This window comes from Triturus cristatus, chromosome 7, assembly GCF_964204655.1.
Source record: "Triturus cristatus chromosome 7, aTriCri1.1, whole genome shotgun sequence".
NCBI lineage: Eukaryota > Metazoa > Chordata > Amphibia > Caudata > Salamandridae > Triturus > Triturus cristatus.
In genome coordinates this window covers 1,016,631,117-1,016,657,011 of record NC_140590.1, presented here as the reverse complement: position 1 = coordinate 1,016,657,011, position 25,895 = coordinate 1,016,631,117, and the positions used below count along the sequence as shown (strand labels likewise).

Sequence of the window (25,895 nt, the reverse complement as noted above, 5' to 3'; positions counted from 1 at the left end):
AGCTAGAGGAGGGGTCACTAAAAGCTGTGGAGACCAGGGTAAGCAGGTTGATTGGACTCCTCTTCATGGATGATATTCACTAAACCTGGCGGCCTCAAGGCGAAGCGTGGGAACATCTGGAATGGCTCTTCTAGGCGCTACGGGGAGTTCCTTCTCTTTACATCCAGGTACAGACATTCTTGTGTTTTACCAGATAAGGGAAGCTCACATGGAGCAGGTCTCAGATTGTGTGCATGGGGTGTGAGCTAGCCTTTGCCACTACTGCCGGCTAATTTTTTGTGGCAAAGTTTAGTAGTTCATCCAGTGAGAAGGAGTAAAGACTGACTGACTAAAAAGCTGCTCAGCAACTGACTTTTCCTAGGCCTGAGGTGGCGATTGAGGCCTGGGCGGTATGCAGCCGGGTATTTGGGTGAATCTTAAGTACAAAATAATGGAATCAGCACACATCAAGTTAAAGAATCCATCTTGTTTCAAATGACATTAAATTGTCCATGATGACTTGAGGAAGAATGCCAGGTCCAGATTTTTCTTTATAATTATTTTCTTTATTGAAAAATGGATGCAATCATTAAAATCCAATATTCACAAAATCCATTGTGCCATTTTGCCACTGCGTTTCGTCTCCGGAGAGACTTCTTCAGGGCCCTAGATAATATAGATGTATTATATCCAAAAATCCAATAGTAAGAAAAATTGTAAAAGCATATATGATTGTTTGCGTTACGGAGTATATATCTCACAAAGATGATGGTAAAGTTAACATCATCAATAAGCGGCAGGGTGGCCAGCAACGAGCATCTGAGCTTGTATAACGGAGAAGGTGCATACATATCGTAAACCAAGCTGCCTTGATGGAAAGGTCTAAATGAATGCAGGCTCCCACACATATTGTGGGTTTGGGGTGCTGTGTGGGGTTTGTGGCTGATAGGGCAGGGCCAGTGTGTCTTGGTGCAAGGGTGATTGGGGTGGTGGCAGGACCGGAGATTCTCTCGGTTTCTGACACGTTCAACATTAGGAAGCAGGATAACCGGTGATGGGCTGTTGTTGTGAGGCAGTCAGAAGTGTGGTTAAAGTTTCACTCGACCGAAAGGCTTGGATTTCACCAGCGTACAAACGTGAATAACAGTTCGGGACACAGGAGCCACCGGGGCTGCCTCTGACGCCAACCGAGCTGTCAAGGGAATTGAACAGGTGAGCGCTCTTTTTCCCGGGTGTGATGTGAGAGGCATACACACTAGTTTATTTGAACCTTCCCACTTTCTACTGTTTCTAAAAATGTTCATGTGGCAAACCGCATTCGTTTAAGATCCTTCAATAACAGCTTCTGTGGCGATATGCACCCCAATATATTTTGGGCATCTTATCAGACCAAGACGGAGAGAATTACTTGGATAAGCCGCCACTAAAGCGTGTGAAAACCTTGAACTTTGCGAAGCGCTGTGGGATTCCTCGGCAGGCATGCACGGGCACGTCCTGCCTTATCACTACAATGCTCAAAGATACATTTTTTGTCAGCAGGATGCAGAGCGGCCGATTATTATTTTATAAATCAGGAATTCCCCATTTATAGTGACCACACCGTCATCCGCTTCAGTCAACACGCATACACAGACATCACCCAAAGATTACACTGACACTTTATTTGTGGGTGAAGAACTGCTGCAGGTTTATTTCATACAACACAGTATGATAATAAAATTGGGTTATCTTACGGGCGATCCAGGGCTGGGTGCGGCGCGCAGGAGACAGAGGAGGAACTGGGCGAGAGAGCCCACTAAGTAGGGAGTAAGCCGCGCCCCCCGCCCCCAGCGATAGGGGTTTTACCCAAGTGGGCGTAGGCCTCGCGCGCGAGGCAGCAAGGGGGGGGGGGGAGGGGAAGGCTCCGACGGGCGGCCACTAGAATGCTGCCCTGCTGATGTCCCACTGCTTGGGACGCGGGCAGCGGCATTCTTGTCGCGAAATCCTCATTGTTGGGGGGAAAAAAAACACTACGAAATGGTCTCGTATTCTTCTTCCCCTTCAGCGTGTGCTAATGTGTTTTTCCCTAAATGTAGTTTCTGCAGGTGAGCGTCTGTTCCTCCTCGCCCCACATACTGGAGACACGCAGCCGAGGAGTGGGATTTACTGTGCATTAAAGCAGGCATGAAACACGCTTCGAGCCGCGTCGTCCTTTAGGCGCTCACAAGGAAGGCGCTACGGGGAGTTCTTTCTGTTTACTCCCAGGAACACGCATTCCTGTGTTTTACCAGATAAGAGCAGCTCAAACGGAGCAGGTCTCGGATTGTGCGCACCGGTTGTGAGCTAGCCTTTGCCACTCCTGCCGGCTGTTGGCTAATGTTTAACCTGATTGATTGTTTGCTCCCTAGGTTGAACAATTAATCTTACCCACTCCGGGCTGCTCGTGGACAGGAAATGGAGCTGCGCGGGCCGCACTCTCTTCTATAAGCGCTGCGAGCCATTGACGTGGTCCTGTTAGGGCACGGGGGTATGTGGACACCCTGGCCTGCTAAGATGGCGGCTGTCACCGCTCTGGCCTATTGCATCCTGGGGTTTTCTGGTGCGCGTGCTGATGTCTAAATCCAATGTCGTGCTTCTGTGGTTATGACTGGTGCTGCTGTACTTCCATCTTGCAAACGTCGATTCCGACAGCGCGGAGTACACCCCACAAAGCTGCAGAAGGGGCAGAGCTTTCAAGGTAGGACTGGAACTATCTTGTTGATTGGACATGTGTTTTAGACTGGGACTGTGCTTTTTATTGGTTGTTTTGTCGAATCACGTGGTGCTTGAGGCAGGGTATCCAAGGGGTCATTTACTTCACAGCAATATGGCGAGGAGTTCAAGAGTTGTGTTAGTAGGAGCGGTGAATGGTTTCGTTGAACTATTCAAGTGGGTTTTCTGAAGTGCTTAAGTTGTGCCTGTCGGTGGTTGGTGACTTCACCCCTTTTTTGGAGGTCAAGATCCGACATTGACCCAGAGCAAGAGAAAGCAACAAAAGAAGAGAAAAATAGTAAACCAGTGACAAAGATGGATTCAGGGTTGAAAAAGAAGCCGCCAGAGTGAGTTAAAGTGACAATCGGTGTAGTGGTAGATGAAAGAGGCATAAGGTGGATTCATAGCTAAGCCGTTTTGCTGTTTGGCAACCCTGGCATTCAGCATGGCAGATGGTGAGCTCCTATAACGGAGCACCTTAACTCCCCCCCCCCCCTTTTTTTTTTTTGCAAAAAGATGATGGACAGAATGCTGAACGTTGTTGAAGATTCGCCTCCAATCACAGATCTGGGTTAAATCCAACTTTTTTTTGCTCACCATGCCACCCCAGTTTGAACCCAGCCATATGCAAATCCGTCTCAACCCTGCGTCCAATGGGAACAGTCCAGCCCGAACTGCAAGGCCAGGTCCGCCCTGGACCGGAAACCAGCATCCTGGGACCGGTTTCGTGCTCTCCCCTCATCTCTCGTGAGGAGCAGGGTCAAGACTGATTTGCATCTGGCCGGGTCTCTCTAGTTCGTGGTTAATTGACCTTGCCGACGAACTGATGGTGATCTTAGTTGATGCCGGACTATTGTGCATCACAGAACTATGTCCAAAATAAGTTACGTTTCTAGATGATCTCTGTTGAAGGAAAGCATGCCTATTCCTTGCGTATTATGATGGCTGCACCAGGGGGCTGTGTGTAGCAGGACGCTCTGTTTAATGGAATGCTTCATCAAGGTGCTTCTTTGACTAGATGCATTATTATGGACTTCATACCCCGCAAAGAGTACATTTTTATTTTTGGATTCTTTTTTTCAAAACAAGTTTTACTTTTAAATGAAAACACTTTTAAAAGATTGATTTAACCTGAGTCAGACTTCTTGTTGTCAGAGCTTCTTACACATCACAAACTTCAATAGCGGCTCCGCCCGTCGGTTGTGGTCTAAGCCAGACCCATATCTACACAAAGTCAATCCCCCTTAAGCACATATTCCTTTTGATCTGGCCCACCTATTAGTCTGGGCGCTTACTCTGCCCCCTGCTATATCTCCCCTCCCCCCCCCCCCACCACTACCTTCTTTCTTTGTGTCTACCTATCCCTCCCCCCTTGAGCAATATATACACAGCTGTATTACTGTATGTTACTCACCGTACCATCCATGGGCTGTTACACATTGTACCATTTCTCTTTGTACTGTTTTATGCAGAAAGTAAAATAAAAACTATTACCCCCCCAAAAAAGCCTTCTTAGTTTTTCCTGTGATGTCAGAACACACCATTGTAATCTTGCACCGGGTATGTTAATTAAATTCTCAGCATTCTGGTGATGTTTATAAACCCAACGCCCTATGGGACAGACAGGCTTTTGTGCCACTCTGGCACACCAAGGGGCTCCAGGCTAGGGGGAGGCTTCAAGAGTCCCTTTTCTAGCTGCCGACTCCTGCAGTGTATCCAACCATTTCACCAGGGCTGGTTTTGTTTTTCAGCCCAGCCACGCTTGGGTTCTCATTCAATGGTTTATCATGTCACCAGAGCCTTCAGAGCATCATGACATGGAGTCAGCTAATGTAGAGGAAACGTAGCTAAAAGCTGCACTCTCATCAGGGGCGTAGCTTGGTCAGTAACATTAGGGCGGTGTAAACTTGAGGTTTTCCAACTATGCAGATGCATCCTTTTAAAATACATTACAAGAGAAGCGGTGCCTAAGGGGAATTTAAGGGGCAATGGAAAGGGAGTGCAGTTTGCAAGGGGTACTTAAAACACAATATTTTTTCAAATAACCAACATTTTAAAAAATCTTCAAAACAAAGCGGGCTGGTGGGGTGGGGTGTGTGTGTTTGTGTGTCTATCTGTATCTGGTGAAATCTGACAGATTTCTCACCATAACTGACTAAAAACACCTGTACACAACTATTTGCTATCTCGCAGGGGACAGTAACCACGCCCCTGAAGCTACGCCCCTGATTCTCCTCTTAGTCTCCCAGTTTGGGGGTTTGTAAAGACAAAGTAAGGGAACATAGAGTGTTTTAGAAAAGCAGTTCGGGGTGAAATCAGGGCTAGGTGACAGTGTGCAGGATAAAACAATGTTGGATATTCTAAAGTAGGTTGCAATGAAGTATACAAGGGCGCCTTCAAAGATTCTCTCAGCACCTAGATTGTTTAGCATACATAAATTAGGCCTGGGCGGTGAACTTCGCTCCGTTCGAGGAGTTTGCGGGGTTTTCTGCACTCCGCGGAGCTTGCGGAGTGCAGAAAACTCTGCTTCGCGATGTGCAGCAGAGTTTTTTTCCCCGCTCGCGAACGGTAAGTTCGCAAGCTGCCGCTCGGGTCGAATTTCCACCCGAGCGGCAGGAATACCAGCACAAACTGCAGTTCGCACTGCGCTCCGCCACTCGCGGAACTTCACGGAGTTGTTTTGTAACTTCGCGGAGTTCCACGTAGCAAAACTCCGCAAACTACGCCCAGGCCTGAGGTACCAATAAAGAGATTCCTCCTGTTAGTAAGCAAATCTCACTTACCTCCACTTTGTACCCACTTTATTATCCAGCACTAGGTTTGTGCTATATAAATAACCTCATGGACAAACATACATCAGCCTTTAGCTCTTCCATTCAATGGTCCTTTTATTTTTCATTAGAGATGTCATCATGATATTATCGTGACAATGTCATGAGTGATGTAATATGTGAGGTCATAAGCAGTGCATTGCGGGGGCCTGAGTTATCGTTAGCTCAGCTAACTATAACTGCTGAATTTGTCTGGTTTTGTATCGAGATATTGTGTGTGTTTTGTGTGTGTGTGTGTGTGTGTGTGTGTGTGTGTGTTTTGTGTGTGTTGTGTGTTTTTTTTCTTTCAAGACAGTGGGCTTAGGAGCGGCAATGGAAGAGCGTGTGGGGGAAGCGACGGGGAGGGAATGAAGCACACCTGCGAAAGGAACATGGAGGGCTGGGAGGCAGGACATTTGACGAGGCGTGGCACATGAGAAAGAGCTTGCAACATAAGCAGGACAGCAAAGAGTGCACGGCAAGTATTTGTGGGAAGAGAGAGTGGGAAAAGATGCACTCTCGTGAAGTGCTTACGCAAATAGAAAAAAGTAGTCCCCTCAAAGTGAGCAGTGGAAGGATTTAAGCTAGCCAGTCAACGAGATGGTCAAGAGGCTATGCTCCAGAGAAAGGACAAACCACAAGTTGGACAACCAGTGACCTAGAAAGCCATTGAATATTCAAGCAAATGAGTGACAATAGAGCCAACCTACGGGCTGGCTGTAAGCCACTGTGAGATCTTGAAAAGCTCACTATAGGTCAGCTTGCTCTGGTTGGTAGGCTGGACCTTTTAAAAAAAAAAAAAAAAAAAAAAAAAAAGGCCTACCTGAACCAGGGGCCAGTATGCTTGTGGAAACTGGCCTCCGTAATGCACCAACTGGAAACTGCAGGGCACCCTGAATACAGTCTGTCTTCTAGCAGAAGTTGAACAGGAAATAAAATCTAGCAGGGCATACTTTTTGGAATTCATGCTCCTAGACTCTTGAATGCGCTTACTTCAACCTTGACAGCCCAACACAAAGATTGGGTCTCAAAAAAGCTCCTGAAAATCGAACCATTCGAGCAAGCTTTCCACTCACAACTGGTTCCTCGAAAAGCATGTCTGAGATTCTCAAGCTATATACACTTGCAGGACCCCAACTGCCTTCAGAGCAAAGCACGTATCCGCACCCCTTGATCTATATCAGGAACCTCTTCCTCACCATTAGAACAACCCCCACATATCCCTCTCGTTGACCACAACCCAAGAGCGCATCACAGACACTCACGATCACTCTCCGTTGATATAAACCTCACTCAAAAGTTCACCTCGCCTTTTTTGGGCCAATCTATGTAATGTATGTGTGTTTGGAAGCGCGGCGAGGTTACATGTACAGTACATATTAAAAACCTTAAGTAAATAAATAAAAACCCTTTGCCCTTTTCTGTCCCATTTTATGTTACTATGGGACCCGCCCCTCTCTAGCATTTGTTGCCATGTTAGTTATGGTGGAGAAGTGTGGCTCAATGGTTAGAGCGGCAGACCCTGATTCAGAGATCTGGCCCGGGATCAGGGTTCAATTCCCGCCTCGGCGGGTCTTGGGCTCAATTTCCTCAGACCTGACATTTCTCGCCTCGGTGCCTATTCTAATCATGGGTCCCATCCTGCAACTCTGGGCAATAGCTTGCTTAATCTCCACAACGGCCCCAACAGCGCTGGGGATGCCTGGCTTCACCTTGGGGGTGCCCAGGAGTGGACATTTCACAGGGAAAAGCCAGGAAGGGTTCCACAGCGGTATGTGCACAAGCGCCAGGACGCTCCGTCGCTGGGGCAGCAGTGCGCTATACAAGTACAAAATTTCATTTTATGGTTAAATAAGTATAGGGATGTTCATATTAATAATATGAAATCGTTTGCCAATCGACCTTTAGGATTCTTTTAGAGTGTGCATTTTCTAGTGATGGTGTTTTGAGACTGAAAAATAATTTATATTTTCCGCTGTAATGCGTTTCCTTCTTAACCTACGCAGAAAAGAGACATCCCCAGTAATCTACAAACTAGACTTACTTTATTGTAGGATTTTGCACCAGTCCACTCAAACCATGCTCAGACCCTAGGATTATTCAAATTTTAACTGAAAACGTCCTCTTTTGAACTTCAGTGGTTGCAAGCGAAAATTCGAAGGAATGCCGCACACCAGCGACAGCATCACCTTAAAATAGACTTCAGGCCTTTCTCAAAGACTTGTTGACCCCACGTCCCCTCGTGTATTTTTACTCCCCGTGTGCTATATTAATGTGCGGTAAGTGCCTACCTCGGGTGTCACTTCCTGTCACCTATTGCGGGCCTTTTGCTGGCTATCTGCATTCCTTGCCTAATCCCGTGAAAAGGAGATTACACGGACAACGTGGGCTCGTGGCCTGGAATGTGTAAAGTGTCCACCGCTGAATGCTGCCAGGCCATTTCTCAAACCCAACGACGGCATTCCTTGCGGCCGCTTAACCACCCAGCGGCTTACCAGCACAATGCCATCCTTTCACGTCAACGGGTCCGAGGGCAAATGATCCTGTCTTCTGGCACCGAGAGATTCCGGCTGCACCCTGCCCTGCCAGCAGAAGGGGTCCGCGGTGCCCTGGTCCGATGCCAGCCCTCCCCGGGTCGGAGAGGCCCCTCCTCGTTTACCTGATGCTATCAGCGGAAATGAATGGGAAGGCATTGTACTGCGCACAAGCAGGAATGCCGTTCAGCAGTCCATGCCTAGAGCGAAGAGGGTCTTCGCGTGGTACCCTGTGAACAACGACTCTCTTCTAGGCACTTCAGGCTGCGTAGCATTCTAGCTCGTTTTAAGTAGCGCTTACTACCAGCATTAACCGGTTTCTAGGTGCTGAGGTTTGCACACAAAAGGAAATTAAGAGACAAGGATGTTGGTGAAGTGTTGATGCAGCGATTTGAACCCAGGCCCCCTGCGTCCAGATTTGGTCACCCACCCTTTAGGCCACATCTCCTGCCCAGTGAGGTACTTTGGCAACTAGGTCGATTTGTACACTGCATTTCTGTGAGAAGAGAGCGTCTTCACATCAATCAAATGGAATGTTAGGCCATAGGTGGGGGAGGGGCTACAAAGACCGAGAGTGATTGGCTGAAAGAGTCAATGGTATTATGTGGCACATGTTCCCATGACTGTGGTCAGGGTTGGTTGTAGGCGTGTGTGCTCGTGTTGGGTCCCAACAGGAAAGAGGTGGGAGCTGAGGGCTGACTTGAAACTAGGCTTCCGCTCTTGGGATGAGGGTGTGTATGTTCCGTTGGACAGCTCTAAGACATCTGGAAGTCCTGGGTTTGGATACCACCCACATACTCCATTCTGTGCCTTGGAAATCCAGGCTTGACAAAACACATTTTTGCAGTCAGTGTCCATAGACTGGAATCTGTTCGCCTTAAGGGTTCCAAAACCCTCTGTGGATTCAATTAATCTTGAAATGAGAGAGGCCTATGTATTCTAGTAGAAGCTCAGTAAGATAGTTCAGGGGGCTGATCACCTGCTGCAGAGACCTTCGTCTAGCCTGAAAATAGGATGGTCTAATTTTAGCACGGCCAACCCCCCTTTTGAGCACCTTAAAAAAGGTTGGCAATGACATCTTTCGGTTAAGTGTTCGGAGACGGGTAATGCAATGAAGTGTGCTGTATCATGACCAATAGTTCTGCTAGCAGCATTTCAGCGTATTGTACTGTGAAACAGGGGTCCTCTCAGCACCTGCGTCTTCAGTTCACTATTTCTTTGAGGTGTGAATAGATCAAGCTGGCTTGGGCAGTAAAGGCTTGGCGAAGGGGGCACACTAGAAGTATAAGCATCAAAATGTGTTTTTTTTATACTTTAAACGAGACAAAAAGCCTGCTTTCACGATGAAAGATGCGTAGTGCATCAACTTGCAGTGTTTAATTTGAGCCAGTGGTTTCCGTTGCTCAGCACTGGCACTTAATCATAAACACCAGAGCTTTTCATGAGCACCGGTTAAGGAATCATTTGTTACTGGGAGATTAAGTGATTTGCACAGAATCACAGGATGTTGAGTTGACGCCGAGACTCAAACCTGGTTCCCCATCTCTGAAGTCGGCAGCTCTGGCCATTACACCACGTCCTCTCCCAACTTTCATGGTTAGTAGTTGGTTCCGTTTTAAGCGACGCTAACAGAAGAAATGGGCTGGTGCAAGCTGTCTCCTAACAAGAGCCCCAGCACTTATGTTTTTTACAAATTAACCACTGAGTGAATGCCCCCTTCATATAATGCTTTAGATGCAACCTGGAGTCCACTAAGGTGGGTGCGGAAGTATGTTGGTTACCCCTTATACCCCATTCCTTTCCTAGAAGGTGAATGTGCAGCAGATGAATCCTGTCCCAATGACACAGAATCTGTGCTTAACACTGCCCTATTCCAGCAGTTTATCAACAGATTTAACCTGGAAACCAAGCCACAGGCAGATGGGCGATGGACTTTCTTTTAGCGCCTGAGACAAGAAGCAGAATATCTGAATAAATACATAAACCAAGACACTGTCACTTTAAGCATGATTTTGACAATGTGGCACTTTGCTAAAAAATGTCCCACAAACAGACACGTTTCGCACAGTTCTGTGCCGAAAAGCATGAGCTTTGTGATGAATTTGATAAGCTTTCACAGCGATTAACAATTGGGTTTAAAAGCAGATAATTTAAAAATACTTTACAAACTGCAGTTCACGGCCGAGGCAGCATGGACTAGAACAGACAGATTTCCCTATGCCACCCGACTGCATCTGGCCTTTGTAAATCCAGCCGAAGGCGGGTATGTGCAGGGCCACTGGAACAATAGGTCAGTTAAGCATCAAATTATGCACCACGGTTGAAAAACGTATACACCACGGCAATAAAAGGCAAATAATGCTACACAATCTGTGACTGTGTTACTTTGTCATTTCAACACAATTATTTATTTGATCTATAGTGTTTTATATAGCGCGAACAATGACCATCAAGGTATCAGAGCGCTATACAAAGTGCTAATGAGGTTTGCATTACAGTAAGTGTGAGAAAGTGCCCTCTTTCTGCATGCTTGCCCCCACATGTTGCTGAACTGCTGATGTACTTTGATTGAGTGTGCCCTGGGCTCCTGCCACTCAGGTACCCAGGGCCTATGTTCTTGCCCTAAAACTGCATTGAAGACCAAACCCAATTGGCACTCTCTGGCCACACGTCAGTCCCTGGTAAATGGTACCACAGGTACCCAGGGCACTGTGAGCAGGGAAGGCCTCTAAAGGCTGAAGCACTAATTGTGCCACACATTGAGGCCCTGTACCTTTACACGTGCACACTGCCTTTGCAGGCTGTATGTTTTGGTGCAGAACAAAGTGAAGAGTCAACAGGGCACACATGCCTGTGTGCCATGCCTGCAACCCACCGCCATGGCATAGATCAGTCACCCCTCTAGCTGGGTGCACTACACCAGTGGTGAGGGTACAGGTGTTTGAGCCCTGTACCTCTACAGTGTCTATGTCTATTCTTAGACATTGTAAGTGCAGTGCTGCCATTAATAGTATATGGTGCTGGGAGCTTGTCATTACAACTCCACAGTACCATAATGGCTGCACTGAAAAATGAGAAGTTTGGTATCAAACGTATCAGCACATTAAACCCACAGTGATGCCAGTGTAGGATTTAATGAAAAATGCACACAGAAGGCATCCTAGAGATGCCCCCTGAAAAACGACCTACCACTAGTGTCCAGGCTGAGTGGCTGCTCGCCAGCTGCCATCACCAGACATGTTTCTGGACCCCTGGGTCGAGAGCCTGCTGCTCTCGAGGGTCGTAAACAATGCACATCTCTGGGACGAGGTGCCAAGCCTCCTCCCCCAGGGTGGGCAGAGTCCACGAGAGGGAAGCTTCAAAGGCCTGCCGCCTTTGTGAGCTTCCCCAGGCCTGTTGCTGCTTTCAGCAACTGGCCCCCACCGGTTCAAACGCCCACTTTCGGCAGGAGAATCGGCAGGAAACCCAACGCTTAGTCCCCGCCATCTTGCAGATGGGGGGACTCAGCCAGCCAGGAACAGGCTCATGCCCCCCTCCCACTGGAGGATGGCATAATAGGGAGTGTACCCACCCAAGGAAGAGACCCATTGGACCCAACCATTACTTACCTGAAACACCCCTAAATCTAGTATTTAGGGGGCACCCCGAACCTTGCCTCCTCAGACAAACTACAAGAAGAAAAGAAGAAGAACCGAACAGCTGTGCTGAAGCGAAGAAGAGGCGGATGCCCACTGACTTGGCCCCAGCCCTACCGGCTTGTCCCCACCTTGAACCTGCAGAAGCGAAACTACGGTGTGTCCTGAAGCCAGCAACCTCATGAACCCAGAGGACCTGCCATGCCTTCCAAACCAAAGACTTTGTCTCCCGTGAACACCGGATTTGTTCAGCAACAGATTCCAGCTCAGGCAAAATCCGCGAGTCTGCACCACTCTGCACCCACGGCCCGAGTTTGAGTGGCCCAACACCACAAGGATGTCTCCCCGGTGATCCAGACCTGAGATCCAGTGATCCCTGACCTGCCTCAAGCCTTCAGCTGAAGCCTGCAGCCTAAAACCGGAAGGTCTCCCCAACTGCGACCAGGAGCTGGTAAGATCCAATTCTAAAAGACACCCCTGCACCGACACCCCACAGCCTTGGGTGGCCCAACCGACAGTGTCTAACCAACCCTCACCATCCCAACTTACCTATCCAAGTGGTGGTCGCACCCAGAAGACCTTTGTCACCGAGCCTGCACAGTGTTTGCAAACCGGAGGTTCCCCATTGAAAGTAACTGGGCACACTAGCACCTGGCTGCCCTAGTGCCGCTGAGGGTGCACCTTTGGTGCTGTCTTGAACCTCCATTTGCCCTGAGATTAAGTACAGGAGCTCTGCTCCCACAACCTTGTGGCCTGCTCGTAAGCAGCTACCAACTGGAGGTCCCTTTACCCCCTTTGGATAACATTTGAGCCTCAGCACTCTGCACCCGGTCGCCCTAGTGCTGCTGAGGGTGTAACAAGAGTGCATCCTTGACCCTGGAGGAACCCTGAGTCTAATCCCAGAATACCAACTCTCACAACCGAATACTTACCTTTGAACCAATAACCCTATTTTTCTCAATAGGATAGCATTGACTATTTTTCTGTGAAAAGTTTCTAAGTGTGGAGTTGGAAAATCGATAAAAGTCTCTAAAACTGTAACAAAATAACCAAAATGCTTTTACGTACCTGTTTACAGGAAATGTCCCAGTGCAGGATCCAGGTATACTGCACCGTGTAAGAAAAGTAATCAACTTCACCTACTTTGTAAAAGTCAATACAAAGTATATGTACAGTATTCCAAGTATTGCAATACCAGTAATTCAAACTGTAACCAAACCAAAGTATATATACAACTGCAATTCAAAACTGTTTTATTACTGCAAAGTATTTATCACTTACCTGTGCCAGGCTTTCTTAGTTCTAGAAATAAAATATCTAAAAGAATATGTGTATACAAAACAAATTGGTCTGAGTTCTGTCTTTGAGTGTGTAACCTTTCTTGCCTGAGTGTGTACAACAAATGCTTAACACTACCCTCTGATAAAGCCTCACTGCTCGCCCACACTACCACAAATAGAGAGTAAGGCGCTATCTACTTTTACCTCTGCCTACCTTTTGGTTTACACTGGACTCTGTGCACACTTTACCTCACTTTGGTACAATATATACAGAGCCAGCTTCCTGCAGTAAGCACCAAACATTTATGATACAATCTACATAGAAGTCGGAGAGGATGGTACAAAACAATAAGATACCAAATGAACTAGTGTGAATTACAGTTATAAAAGTTCTCTTATGACACATGTTTTTCCATTAATAAGGCTTTTTAACTTCCTTCTTGAAAAGCCTGAAGGACGTAATTGCTCTCATTGCGGGTGGTAGTGAGTTCTACCTTTCCGGAACAGATCCAGCAAAAGTGCAGCTGGGTGTTTTCTTTTTTTTTTTTTTTTAAATCTGTCTGGTTCTAGAATGAGGGATTTAGCACTACTAGAATCTCTTCTGCTTATTTGTACCTCATTAGTATCAATTTTAACACTGGCGCAAAGAACCAGCAACTGAAATGTCAACAGATGACCTTAGCAAGCAGTCCTCCACTGTGTGGAGGACTTGCGCTTTTAGTAGCTTGTGAGCCATTTGAGCTAGTAATATATTTTTTGGGGGTAAAATCTGCAAGTTATGCAGTAGATGGTGAATTATGTGGAAATTACGACAAATTTACAACTATGCAGAAATTGCTGCTGCCGTAGAATCACACATTTCCAGTGGCCCTGCATAGATGTCACTCCACAAGAACTCTTCACTCCTTAAGCCACACTTGGCTTAAAACCCTTGACATCAATGAGGCTCCTCCTAGAGTTGAAATAGCCCTTGGCCTAGCTGGGTGCAATCAGGCCCACGCCTTTCTTGTGATTTAGCTCTAGCGAGGAACAACGGGAGAGAGAGCTCCTGGCAAGCAGCAGAGGCCTTTACCATTTTGCAATTAGGAAGATGTCTGATTTGGGATATCCCGAACCAGGTCTTCCTTGATGTTTGAAATGTTGCATTCTAGTAAGAGTATTTAGGCCAGTTTTGTGAACGACTACGATTTTCACTTGGTGGTTTTGAAAATTGCACTACTTACAAATGATTGTCCCCTCAAAAATGCCAGACTGGGCACACACAACTGTGTATTCGTTTTGGATCAAGATTTCATTCTTGATTCCCTGTTCCCAAAAAGGATGTTCTCTCACGCTCCAGCGTCCTCTTCCGGCTTAACCTACCTACTGGAGATAGTAAAGCCAGCTTCCTGATTTACTCTCTGGATAGTGGGATACTCTGCTGTCGTGTCCCAGTGGCAGCTACTTGAGCAAGTGCCAAGAAGCCTGTTCTGGTGGCTCTGGGGTCCAGATACATGCACAAGATAAGACATGCAGCATAAGACCAGATTTGGCCCGATATTTGCCCAAGTCTAGGAGCACCATTTCCTGTAGGATTACATTGGTTCACCTGGGCTTGAATGTTGACTGTTACTTCCATTGACTGTCACTGAAATTGTTAAACATATTTTTCTCCACTTTCCCTAGATTGATTTTCTCGCACCTTTTGTTTTAGTTGACTAATTTATTTTTACTTTTTACATGCTTCGCTTAAAATTTACTCTAGTTATTTCTTTAGTTGTTTTGCACCTCTCAGCATCTTCTTCAGAGAAAGCCTTGTACCTGCCCACCACAACGCAAGGGAGGGCAAGGGTACTTTGAAGAGATCTTTGGTGTACTTATATGGAACATCTGGCTTGGGTATTGTGGAAGGCCAGCTACAGCACGGCCACGTATGTTCATATAAAATGTCCTCACCATGAGAAACTGCAGTGCCTGAAATAGAACTGTCAAAGTGGGAAGAGATGGGACATCATTGCCAACAGGGATATACAGACCACTGGTTATTGCAGGGCTAGGCGCAGCACGGCCAAGGGGAATCGAGACTGTGCCGCCAATCAGGAAAGACAGCAGTGGAAACAAGATGGCTGTAGCAACTGAAGAAGGGATGGAAACGGAACCACCCACAGAGATGGAGCCTCCATTCCCACCTAAGCAAGAGACAGCACTACCAACAGGGATAAAGATACTAACAGGATTAAGAGTATCCCTCTTTAGAGGGATGGAGACATCACTGCCGTTATTGTAATGACACTACTGTTGATAAACTATACCAACCTCGCATGTTACAAGCGCTGTAGGTAACCAGTGTTCTACAGTAGTGGTAATGAGTGGTTGAAATAACTTGTGGTAAGATTTAAAGAGTCTTGAGGGATGTGGCGTAACGGCCAGAGCTGCCGACTTTGGAGCTAGGATCCAGGTTTGAGTCTCGGTGTCGGCTCAACATCCTGTGATTCTGGGCAAGTCACTAAATCTCCCCTGCCTATGGAGAGCACGTGGATACCCTCACAGGTGATTAGCTGCGCTCTACAAATCAGAGTATTTGTTTATTTTATTCTATTTATTTTCCAGATGGCCTAGACTACCTAGCTCTTGAACTTCACATAACACACGTTTGCTTCATCCATGGAAAAGGGAATGTTTTGGCTCTGTTTGATATCTTCAGTAAGTCACAAACTGCCTTACCCTCTCCATTACTAGCAGGACCCTATTGTATGTACCTGGCAGAGCTGTAAATACAAATTCCTCCATTTGGACGAGTCCTTCTTCGTGGATGTTGATACAGCTGTTATTTCTCCAAGTCCGCTACCAATGGTTAGAGGCTCCTATAATTGCCCACGTTTTTATTACTTCAGTATATGAGATTTTAAATTCCTCCAATTTTTTTTTTTATAACTCTTTTTATTGGTGTGCTCGGTAGGCAATTCAACAATACAGAAAGTGTATGAATCTCCAAATCATACATTACATTTCTCTACTTTTGATATTGGAGAAGATAAAACTCGGATCAACATTGTCGGCTGCTCTGTCTCACTTAGGGCCCCACCCTTCCTCACACAGACCACGGTGTGGTCGCCAGGATCCCCAAATCTTCTCCCATTTCTTAAGGCACCCTCTGTTTCTATATATTGTGCATTCAGCTTGTTGGCACCAGTTCAGGTCTGATTCCCAGTCTGTGACTCTTGGGGGGGGTGGCTCTTCCCCAGTTCTTTGCAACATTATGTTTAGCAACAAGTGCGCCCAGTGTTAACCAACAACTGCGCCCAGTGTTAACCAGAGTCTTGTGTTTCTCTGCCAATCTTCCTCTCCTGTTATCAATAGCAGGAAGCATTTTGGTTCTACTGGGACCTCGGCTCCCACTAATCTGGCCATTGGTCTACTTATTTCGAGCCAATACAGTTGTATCACCGGGCAGTCCCAGAGCAGGTGAAATAAGGAGGCCTCCTGCCCGCACCCCCTCTGACAGAGACCACTCTCCGTTCGCCCCAGTCAGTGTAGCACTGTCCGTGGTATTTTTAATTGGATCAGTCTAAATCTGGAGCGTATTGCTACTTCCCTCGGGCCCTGGATGGCATCTCTACATTCCTCGTCTTCTAGGAAACCTAGGTCACCCTCCCATGAGGTTTGTATTGCTCCTGGTGTGTCTGGGGCATTGTTTAGTATTTTCTTATATATCGGGATATTGCTTTTTATGGTGAGGGTCCTGTCAATAGTCCGTCCTCTAGGGGGAACGCATCTTCCAGGGTCGTATCCTCACGGATATAATCTCTGAGGGCGTGTCCCAGTAAAGGTATCTCAGCCATTCCCCTGGTCCCATTTCATACTCTAGTTGCAGTGAGGTACAGGTGATATATGCCTGGCACTAAATGTCTCCGATTTCTACATATTCAACAATCATGTGAGCAGACTTGGCGTATCCTTGAGAATGAGGTTCCAGAGAGAGCAACGGGTGACATTTTGGAGTCCAGGCAGTATGGCGAGAGTCTATTGAAATGGGAGTTGAGTATCTTACACATCTGTCTTGGCCTTCCATGTGACCGTAAAAAGAGTTTTCCCCAAACTTGAGTTCCCTTTGAGAACACAACATTTTGTGCGGGGTTACTGAAGTCCGTGCTCTTCTCTACGAACATTCATTACTGTGCCTGATGATTGTCAGGAATTGTGTTTGGATAGATTCATTCCTAACTAAAGTAAACCTAAATCGTCTGTATATACGTCATATTACACTGTTGAGTTGTTGAATAATGTTGATATTGCTCGTATATATGGTTGGGTTCTTTCTCCAGACGCAGTTTTTAAAGTGAATTATGTTTCGAGGTGAGACTATTTTGGAAATGTTTGCAATGAAGTTTATACACTCCTCGGCAGGGTTAGTTTTAGACATTGGACTCATTCCAAGAATCTGTATGCAAGTCTTTGCAGGAGGAAAGATGATTTCTTGCCTGCAAAGGAAATATGAATGTGGAGGAAAAATATGTATATGTAAAAAAAACCATAAAAGCCCTCGAAACTATCAGAATGGGAAGGAGATCACCGTGAGGTTCACTTCATAATAGAAGTGAAAGACGAAAGTGTTCTCTTGTGTGGCCAACACTGCAAGTTGAGCATCCTCTCCGATCTTGGGCACACCTTGGCTTATTGTCTTTGAAATGCGGTGGATCGGGGTACCGGAGCCAGAGGTGCCCAAGGCAATCAGCTCTTCACCACACTTGCTCTGGCGATGAAGAACTTACAGTGAGAGCGGGTGAGTGAGCAGGTGATTACATTTATTAGAAGCACTCTTCTTTACACAAAACTTGTTCCAGATGGCGTGCATCATGGTCTACCACAGACGTGAGTACACTGAGTCTTTACCGTGTTCCCATGAGAGGTGTGGTCTTTGGTCTGCATGATTTCTGAGTGGAGTGTGTTCCAATTTCCAGATGCCAGAACCGACCAGGCAATTTTTTTTTTTTTTCTTTTTTTACGGTATGGGCGTTTTTTTCATACATAACTAATCAAATAGTTCAGTTACACACATATACCAGAACGTTGTAATACTCACAGTTCCAGCAGCGTCAAGGGCTCGATGTATCTGAATGTAATTAGATGCTTCAAGGCACATTCTAGAGATAATTAAGAGGGGGTGTGCAGCCCATAATGATGGGCTGGAATCATGACTAAGGCTTGATAAATGTACTGCTGTACACTGTGGGACTTTACGCTCTCTGCTCATTCATCAGTCAAGTACTATTTCGTTCTATGCAGTCAAATACTGTTGTAAATGCCCAATGCACTGATTGTGCTAAAGACTTTACTGAAAGCCTGACTTCAGATGTTCCCCAATGGTAAGCCTCTTCATCCTAGGACATGGGCCCTCTTCACCTGTTATCCTACCAGGCCCTAAGACCACCCCATCACTTTTCTCCACGAAGGCTTCATCTTGGTTGAGCGTTGACCCCATAAGGGATGAGGAACCCAGATTGCCCCAGGCTGTAGGACCTACATTAGTCTCTTGTATTACCCTTCGAGTTACTCTTGCCTCCAGTTTGCTAATACTCAGTCGGAATCCAACTCACCAACGCTGGTGACCTAATAGTTTATATTTTCAATCTACATACCCAGTGAAAGCTGTGAATAGTCCCCTGTCTTCAACACTCCACTCAAACCCATCTTAGATGCTCATGATGGCTCTGGCCCGGTTAGGTGACCTTGGGCAATTCGCCTAGCAGCGATGTCCGCATTGTTCCCTTTATTGAAATGGTCCGTCACATAAAGTGCTCTTACCATATCTGAGGACGAGATCGTCTCTGTAGCCTGCGAACACTCCAGCCCGGACTTTTCTTTTGCTGATTGTTTGTTGCGGTCCTGTACGTTTTGTGATCTCCCCTATCGATGCTTGCATCCATTTGACGACGTCTTCTCACTAGCGCCTATGTACATCATTGGTCCTTTTCAAGTTGTTTTCTCCACCTCTTTTCTATTTTTATTCAAGTGTGCATTGCTGGGATCCATATGTACAGCTGGCTCTCTGCCGCCCATTTTTGCTGGTCTGTGCTATACGAAACATGAATCATAGGCTCTGTGCGGCATGTGGCAGCTGTTGCATAAGGAGTGCATATTTAGCACCACACTCCATACTACGCCCACTACAGAGCTTTTGGCTGCGCTCTTCCTTCTTCAGAAACGCAACAGAATTTAAGAAAGATCTCAAATGGCAGCAAAGTGGCTGTAGAGTAAAAAAAAAAAGCAAAAAAACGGGGCAGCTGATATTGGAGCGGGTGCTTCTCCTTAAAGCCCAGGGTCATCTGATATTTGCTGAAGGCCTCGGGGAGACCATCCCTACTACCAATGGAAGGGGGATATATGGTTTCCTTTTTATCCCGTGGTGTTTGAGAAGCAAGCAAAGCATCCGCGTTGCTGCTCAGAATGCCCCCTTAGGCACAGTTCCAGACGCAAGAACCAGGGAATTACCTTTATTAAGGGTTTTGAATTTCTGTAACCAGGTAGGCTCTGAGCGTGCTGCGAAATGTGCCTAACTGAATGTAATCAACCCTCGTATGAGCCATAAACCGGAACTTGTGTGGTGGAAAACATAACAAAACGTGCATACTTTTCCAGAAACCGATACCGACTTGCAGGCTGCGGGGAAGACTTTGGCCTTCACCGCGGTGGGCTCCTCTCGCCGGCATTCACCGCTGTGAGGAATCCACCCGCTTCTGCCTCTGCAGCTTGGCGCGAGGCCACCTCCTGCCCGGGCCCTCCACGAGCCATAGATACCAGGGCGCTCTCGTAGACACCAGCCAAGCATGCGTGCCTGGTGACGGCGGCCTCGCGCCCGGGAGCCTCGCGCGGACAGCCCCAGCTGTGAAGACCTCTCTATCTATCTCCAGGTGGAGGTTTCGGTGAGTGTTGTCGACGAAGCCGCGTTCGAGGACTTGTCATCCGGGAAGGCCGGTGGGAGAGAGGCCCTCAAGTGTTAATCTCGCACTGGCTGCGAGCTGTGTGTTCACAAGAAAGAGCCTTTGTTGGTCGCAGCTGGCAGGGTGAGTGAGATGCGTTCTTGCAGTGTTGTCGAGCAACTGTTCTCACGTTAAGAGGCTTTCTCCTCGGTTGGAACTTTTCTACGTGCCTGCATCTTATAAAGTGTAGAGCCCTGTGCCTAAAAAAACTTAAGAACTGAGAGCAAAGTTATTGGCATGCTGGGGTGCATAAGCGCTGCTGGGCAATGCCCTTTCCCCCAGCAGTCATTGTCTTTATCGAAAGCCAAACGTTTGTACGGATTACAAAAACACGTGTTTGTTAACAGCGCTAAATATGTACTTCTGCGGTATATATTAGACCATTTCGAGCTAAGGAGTGGGTGCACAGAGCCGAGGGGCGCGGCTAGCTCGCTCTCCCATTATCGGGTACTCTATTGACATTCACTCCATAAATGGAACCGTCTTTGACAACGGTTTGTCTTCCTAAAGGTCCGTCAGTTCACAGGTTTGGTAAAACATGATTATTACAGTTTTCGTTGTTACAGTATTTTCTTCTTTTTGCGCAGTGGGCGGTCTTGGGTCTTTGTTCCTGAGTTCCCCATGTGGAATTAATGTTTTTGAAGTCTCCTCTGCTGTTTCCACACAAGCAGTGGGAGCAGCCAGTGCTTTTTGGTATCTCTCCAGCCTACAAACAAAAACATAAATGTGTTTTTAACAATTGTATTGGGGGACCAGTTGAATCATTTGTCATCATTCTGCTACTGACTTGCTGTATGATATTTTCCTCTGCTCCTTTCTTTGCAACAGCGCCTTACATCGCGCTGTAAAATTCCAGTACCTCAGCCCTTTTCCTTGCTGCACCGTCTGTCCCATAATTATGACTCAACTCCTGTTCCACACCATTTCCTCCAATTTCCACTACAGCAATTGTCAGAAATCTGACACTCCTTTGGCAGTCTCCGCAGAGAGGCCAAAAATAGAATGGTATAAAGTTTTAATTCCGTTCATACCCTGTTTTCATCAATAACCGAATGTGGTGCTAGCACTTGCAAGTGCACGGGGTAGTGGGGCATCAGGCCCCAGTGCTCTGTCCTTTCATTCTTAACCAAAGGCATACCCTACTGTCTCCCAACTCCGTACAGGCGAGTCAGTTGGTATTGTGCACTGTACTAAACTCATTTACTCACATTGCCATGCACTTCCAGGATGACTTAACAAATATCAATAAAGGGAGTCGACGGTCCAGCTTTTCTGCTTCTCAGTATTTTGCTCAAATGTTTTCACCCATCCAATATGTCTGATTGTAGGCCCCAAGGAGCGCTCCCATAAACCTGGAGCTCACTTTGGTGGAAAGTGTTTTAATTCAATGGCATTATGTGACCCCAATATACTCGTCTTGAATTAATTGGAAAAAATATTTTAATTGTAATTTGGTAAATGGTGATCACTTCTGGGGTGTGACATCTTTTTTTCTATGAATACACTCTCACCACACCCTGTCCATCTCCTGTCGTTACTGTGATGTTGAGGAAAAGATGGCCGTTGATGATGTCACACATCAGTCTGCCTTGCATTACCTTGGGGCAGGGAGGTGTTCTATGGGTGAAGTGTGGGCATTCCCTTGCACCTCCATGACCGAGGTGTAACAAGGAGAAATATCTTTATTTCTCCTGGTTACTTCCTTACTTCCTCTTTCTGTGCGTCCTTCATTCTGCAGCACACATAGAAAGAGGAAAATACCTCAAAGGATTATTTTTGTGAAGGAAGGTGTCCCTTCCTGTATTAAAACAAACCTGCTTGTAACACAGGCACCCTTGCAGCATGGTGCAAGGGTGCATGTATTGGCACTAGGCTGCCAAATGTGTGCCAGCGCTTGGAGACAGAAGAAATGCACCACATCTTAGTAGATACGGTGCATTTCTGCTGGCTCCATTCACGCAACCCAATACAGCAAGTTGTCTGACAGCGTTGCTTTGGGTTACATTTTGGTAAAACATGGCCTGTTGCTCACCACCACCCGTCAACCAGAATAGCAGGAAAACTCGTAGCTGTGAAGAAGTTGCCATTTTAATCACTTTTTTCAGTAGAGGATGCGAGAGAGGAGGCACCGTGCAGGGTGATCAAAGATTCTCCATCCAGGGAGGGTTGAAAGCAATAGCAAGACCTTTCCTTTGTTTCCCGGAGCCCAGAAGTGGAAGTAATGGGGCTTTGTCCAGTTGAAACTGAAGCTTTTGTTATTTTTTTATTTTTTATAAAGAGTAGCAAAGTGACCAGACTTCCACATATATAGAGCGATGACACAGTATTTGCTTAACATACGACTAGCTCTAGTAAAATTAAGCACAACACTTTGGGGAAGCATATCGGCAAAGTGTGTGTTAAATGAAAAAAATAGCCACTATGCAAGCACAACCATGCACAACAATCGCTGTTTCAACAGACCAGAGGTTCCACTTTCTATCCAGTTGCAGCATACAATGGTAAAATCCATACATTTTAGCACATTTTATGCAGTTTTTTCTCAGCACAAGCACAAGTGAATGGATACGAGACCACGTGAACAATACGGTTATTTAAACAAAGGTAAATAATGAGCAGATGACCGGATCTTTTCACAAGAAAGAATGTTAAAAGTTCTTGAAGTTTGTATACAAAAATACATGCGAGCACTGACTCCAACACTTTCACAACTTCCCCCTTCGTGGTGCCAATCTTCAAAACAAGGCTATGCTTACTACTTTTTGCAGAAAATGTGCAATTTCACAACAACAACAAAATGATTACTGTGCTTTGCAAATACATGAAACTTAATTGTACACTACAATTCATGTGTTCTTCAGGTTAATATAAAAACAGCTTTGTAATTCAAAAATAAAATGTATCAGCACAAGTTAAGGCATGTCCGAGCATTGACATATTCATAATAAAGTATAGGTGGGTAAGGCATGGAAACAAGTCATTCTACTTTCACACGCTGCACTCACGGGAGGTACAGGGCCTGCATCGCATTAACCAAACTCATTACCGCAGGTCCTGTTCTTGCATAAGTACCTGGCCTTTATCTCCGTGCTCTTGAAAAGCTTTTGAAAGCAGCAGGCTTTTCACTGCCTATTCACCCTAAGTACCTGTGCCATTGGCAGCAGACTATCTGATGAGAGCTGGGTGTCATTAACAACACAGTGTGTGCTTTCTGGGCTGTCTGCTGGCACAGACCTGCCAGTGCGAAGGTTGTATGTTCCTAATGATAAGCACAGGCCTGGTGAAGTAACACCCTTGGTGGCTTCTAGATAATGTGTGCTTCTGTCAGTTGTAAATTAGTAAATGCGTGGTCAGTGGTGGCTCCTCTGCTACGGCAGAGGAGCATCGCCCCACTGCCAGGAAGCAGCAAAAGAGAGAAAAAAATTAAATGATAACGTAATGTTATTATGATTTTATTTTGTCCTCCTGCTGCAGCAGCTTGCGTGAGGGGGCGGCGCACGGCTGCAGAGCAGCGAAGGAGTGGTAGAACACTCCTATGCTCAATGACTGTTTGACCAGCCCTCTCGGGCCGCCCAAAACACTGATGTGCACTTCCCTGTTCTCCATGAAGGCTGCATTACAGCCTGCATGGAGAACATACCCATCCAGCCCCTGGCTGAGCGCTGTGTTGTGTCACGATGCTTAGACCAATCACAATGCTGCATTGCAGTATTATGATTGGCTGCGGGGAGCGTGGGAGCCCTGGTGCTTCCGGCTGCCTAACAAGAAGCCAGGAAGAGGACCGGAAAAGACACAGGAGAGGCAGCGGCCAGCCAGGTGGCCGTCCGGGAGGGAAGTGATTTTTTTTCTCGTTTTTTTTTCTCCCCCCACCCCTTCGCCCCCACCCACCCCACTGCTGCTTATAGGCAGCAGCCTTGACTATGTGTGGTTCTCTGAAGCAGACAACATAAAGCGTAATGTTCCATGCATATGCAGTGCTAGCTTGTGTAGGTTTGATATGGATGTCAGTGGTGTAACATAGGCCCTCCAGCCCCTTTGGATGGGGGAGGGTCAAGCTTCAGATGACCCCCGCAGCACAGTACCCTGGCCTAAGAGCTTCTGACTGACTCCGTAGGTGGGGCTTCTCCATGTACTTTGTTGGGAGGCCCCCTCAAGTTGCCTTATGCCACTGATGGATGTCCTATTATAATACAATTTATTATTGAAGGTAGCGTTGATTTGTGGCTGCTTGCCACCTTGGACTTCTTCTTACACCAGCATTCTCAGCACCGTCCTCCCTGCTGTTGGGTAGCAAGCTGATGCCACTTGGCCGCACCTTTAAAGTATTACATGTTTGATGGAGTAGAAGAAAGTGAGTAGCATAACACAGTGGTACAGTGGTATTAAGCAATGGAGAGCAACAATCGTCCGAGCTGACTCCACTAGGGATTGGTTGGGATATTCAGACACTATTCCATTTGGAATGCAGAGAAGCGTCTTAATTTCCAAATATAGGACTTCAGAAAAGTGTCAAAAAATGGTCTCTGCATGTGCCTATTCACCATCACAGCCAATCTAGAAAACTGAAAGCCATTTCTCCATTCATGACTGTTTCAATGTTGAATGCCTGCCTTTCCTTGCTGTTTTTGCTGGCTTTCATGTATGTAATATGCATAGTTACTGCAGGCCTAGATCCGTAGAAACAGAGCGATGCACAGTGGACAGGAGGGGCGTATCAGTGTTGTAGTCAAGAATGTTGATTTGCAACTCTCCATGATCCAGAAAATTCTCAGTGCTCCTACAAACTACTCGCTGGGTAGAACTGCTAAGATATCTGGGTACGGGACAGCTGCTGACTTGATTCACCAATACTCATGCATATGCATGAAACATGAAGGAAGGTGCCTGGGCAACAAGGTCAAAGGCTGTGAAATGCCACAGCCCCTCTTTGAAATCAGCTTCCACCCACATGGGTTCAGGAGATCTTTGAAACCTGCAGTGTTTATACTCTGATTGTAGCTGACTGCAGATTTAACATGGGCAGTGATTGCAGAACATCAGCCAGGGGCAACTATCTGACGCTTTCGCCCCCACTTTCTCCGGAGCAAAATTTGTTGTATTTTCCATCTTGTGAAGGGAAGTGACTGAAAGGTTACATGCAGCATACTTTAAAACTGAAAAATAAATGAATGATAGGGAGCCGATAAAATCCAGACCATGTACAAGTAAATTTAGGACATACTTGGTTTCGGATTTTGACATTGATTTTGTATACTGAAGGAAAATTGCCCCCTTTGGCTTATCTAATTCTCTGCCTGGCTTCTTGGCCTTCAACTTTGTTGACTACGTTGACTCAGGATCACACGAGCAGTAGAAGAGGTGGACAGTGAGGGTTCAGTGCACCAGAGAGCTTTGAGACAAGGACGTACCCTCTGCCCTAGCAGCAGTAGTGAGCGTGAGCATAGTGTGTTTGATGAAAGTCTAGGGTAGTTCTTTCACCTGTTGGCAATCTCAGTAAGGAAGCAAGAGTCTAATGGAGAGTTGCATCAGGAGAGAGTAAATGGTAGTGTACAAGGATGTGAACGTTCGCTTCATAAGGGTTCTGGTCACTGCACCGACAGACGTATCTCTGTGCTTTACAGTGGAGCAGGAGACGGTGAGGTGCTTCGTACCAGGCCAGACATCTTTCCAAACAGAATTGGTTTGTAGTTTCCTTTTAGTTCTCTCAGTTTGCAGAAATGTCTCTTGGTTCCAATGAGAAGTGTAGTTTGAGCTCTGTCAGTTACTGAACCAAAGCAGACTACCCTGGGCTTTCCCAAAATTAGCACACCCACGTAGCATGCAAATGCATCACCTCTAACAGGAATGTTTTGAGTTGTCATGCTGTGGTATGCTTTACGGTCACTATACCACTGCAATAGGAGGGCTTTAACCAAAGTGAAAGCAAATAATTATATGACTTCGGTAATAACCATCGCATTACAGTGCA

The 25,895-nt window shown here is 46.4% G+C and overlaps 1 protein-coding gene across 3 annotated transcripts in view; it reads left to right on the top strand.

The window, feature by feature from the left end:
- Positions 1–25,895, top strand: part of SHROOM1 (shroom family member 1) — a 214,481-nt gene that overhangs the window by 78,286 nt on the left and 110,300 nt on the right. The window contains exon 1 of one of the 3 annotated variants that reach the window (XM_085618061.1): positions 2,407–2,695. The exons of 1 other annotated variant lie outside the window; for it this stretch is intronic. The gene's annotated coding sequence lies outside the window, so the exon portion shown is untranslated. Of the gene's footprint in view, positions 1–2,406; positions 2,696–19,928; positions 20,012–25,895 lie in introns of those variants that run through there. One more of the 3 variants, XM_085618062.1, reaches the window with a different exon arrangement.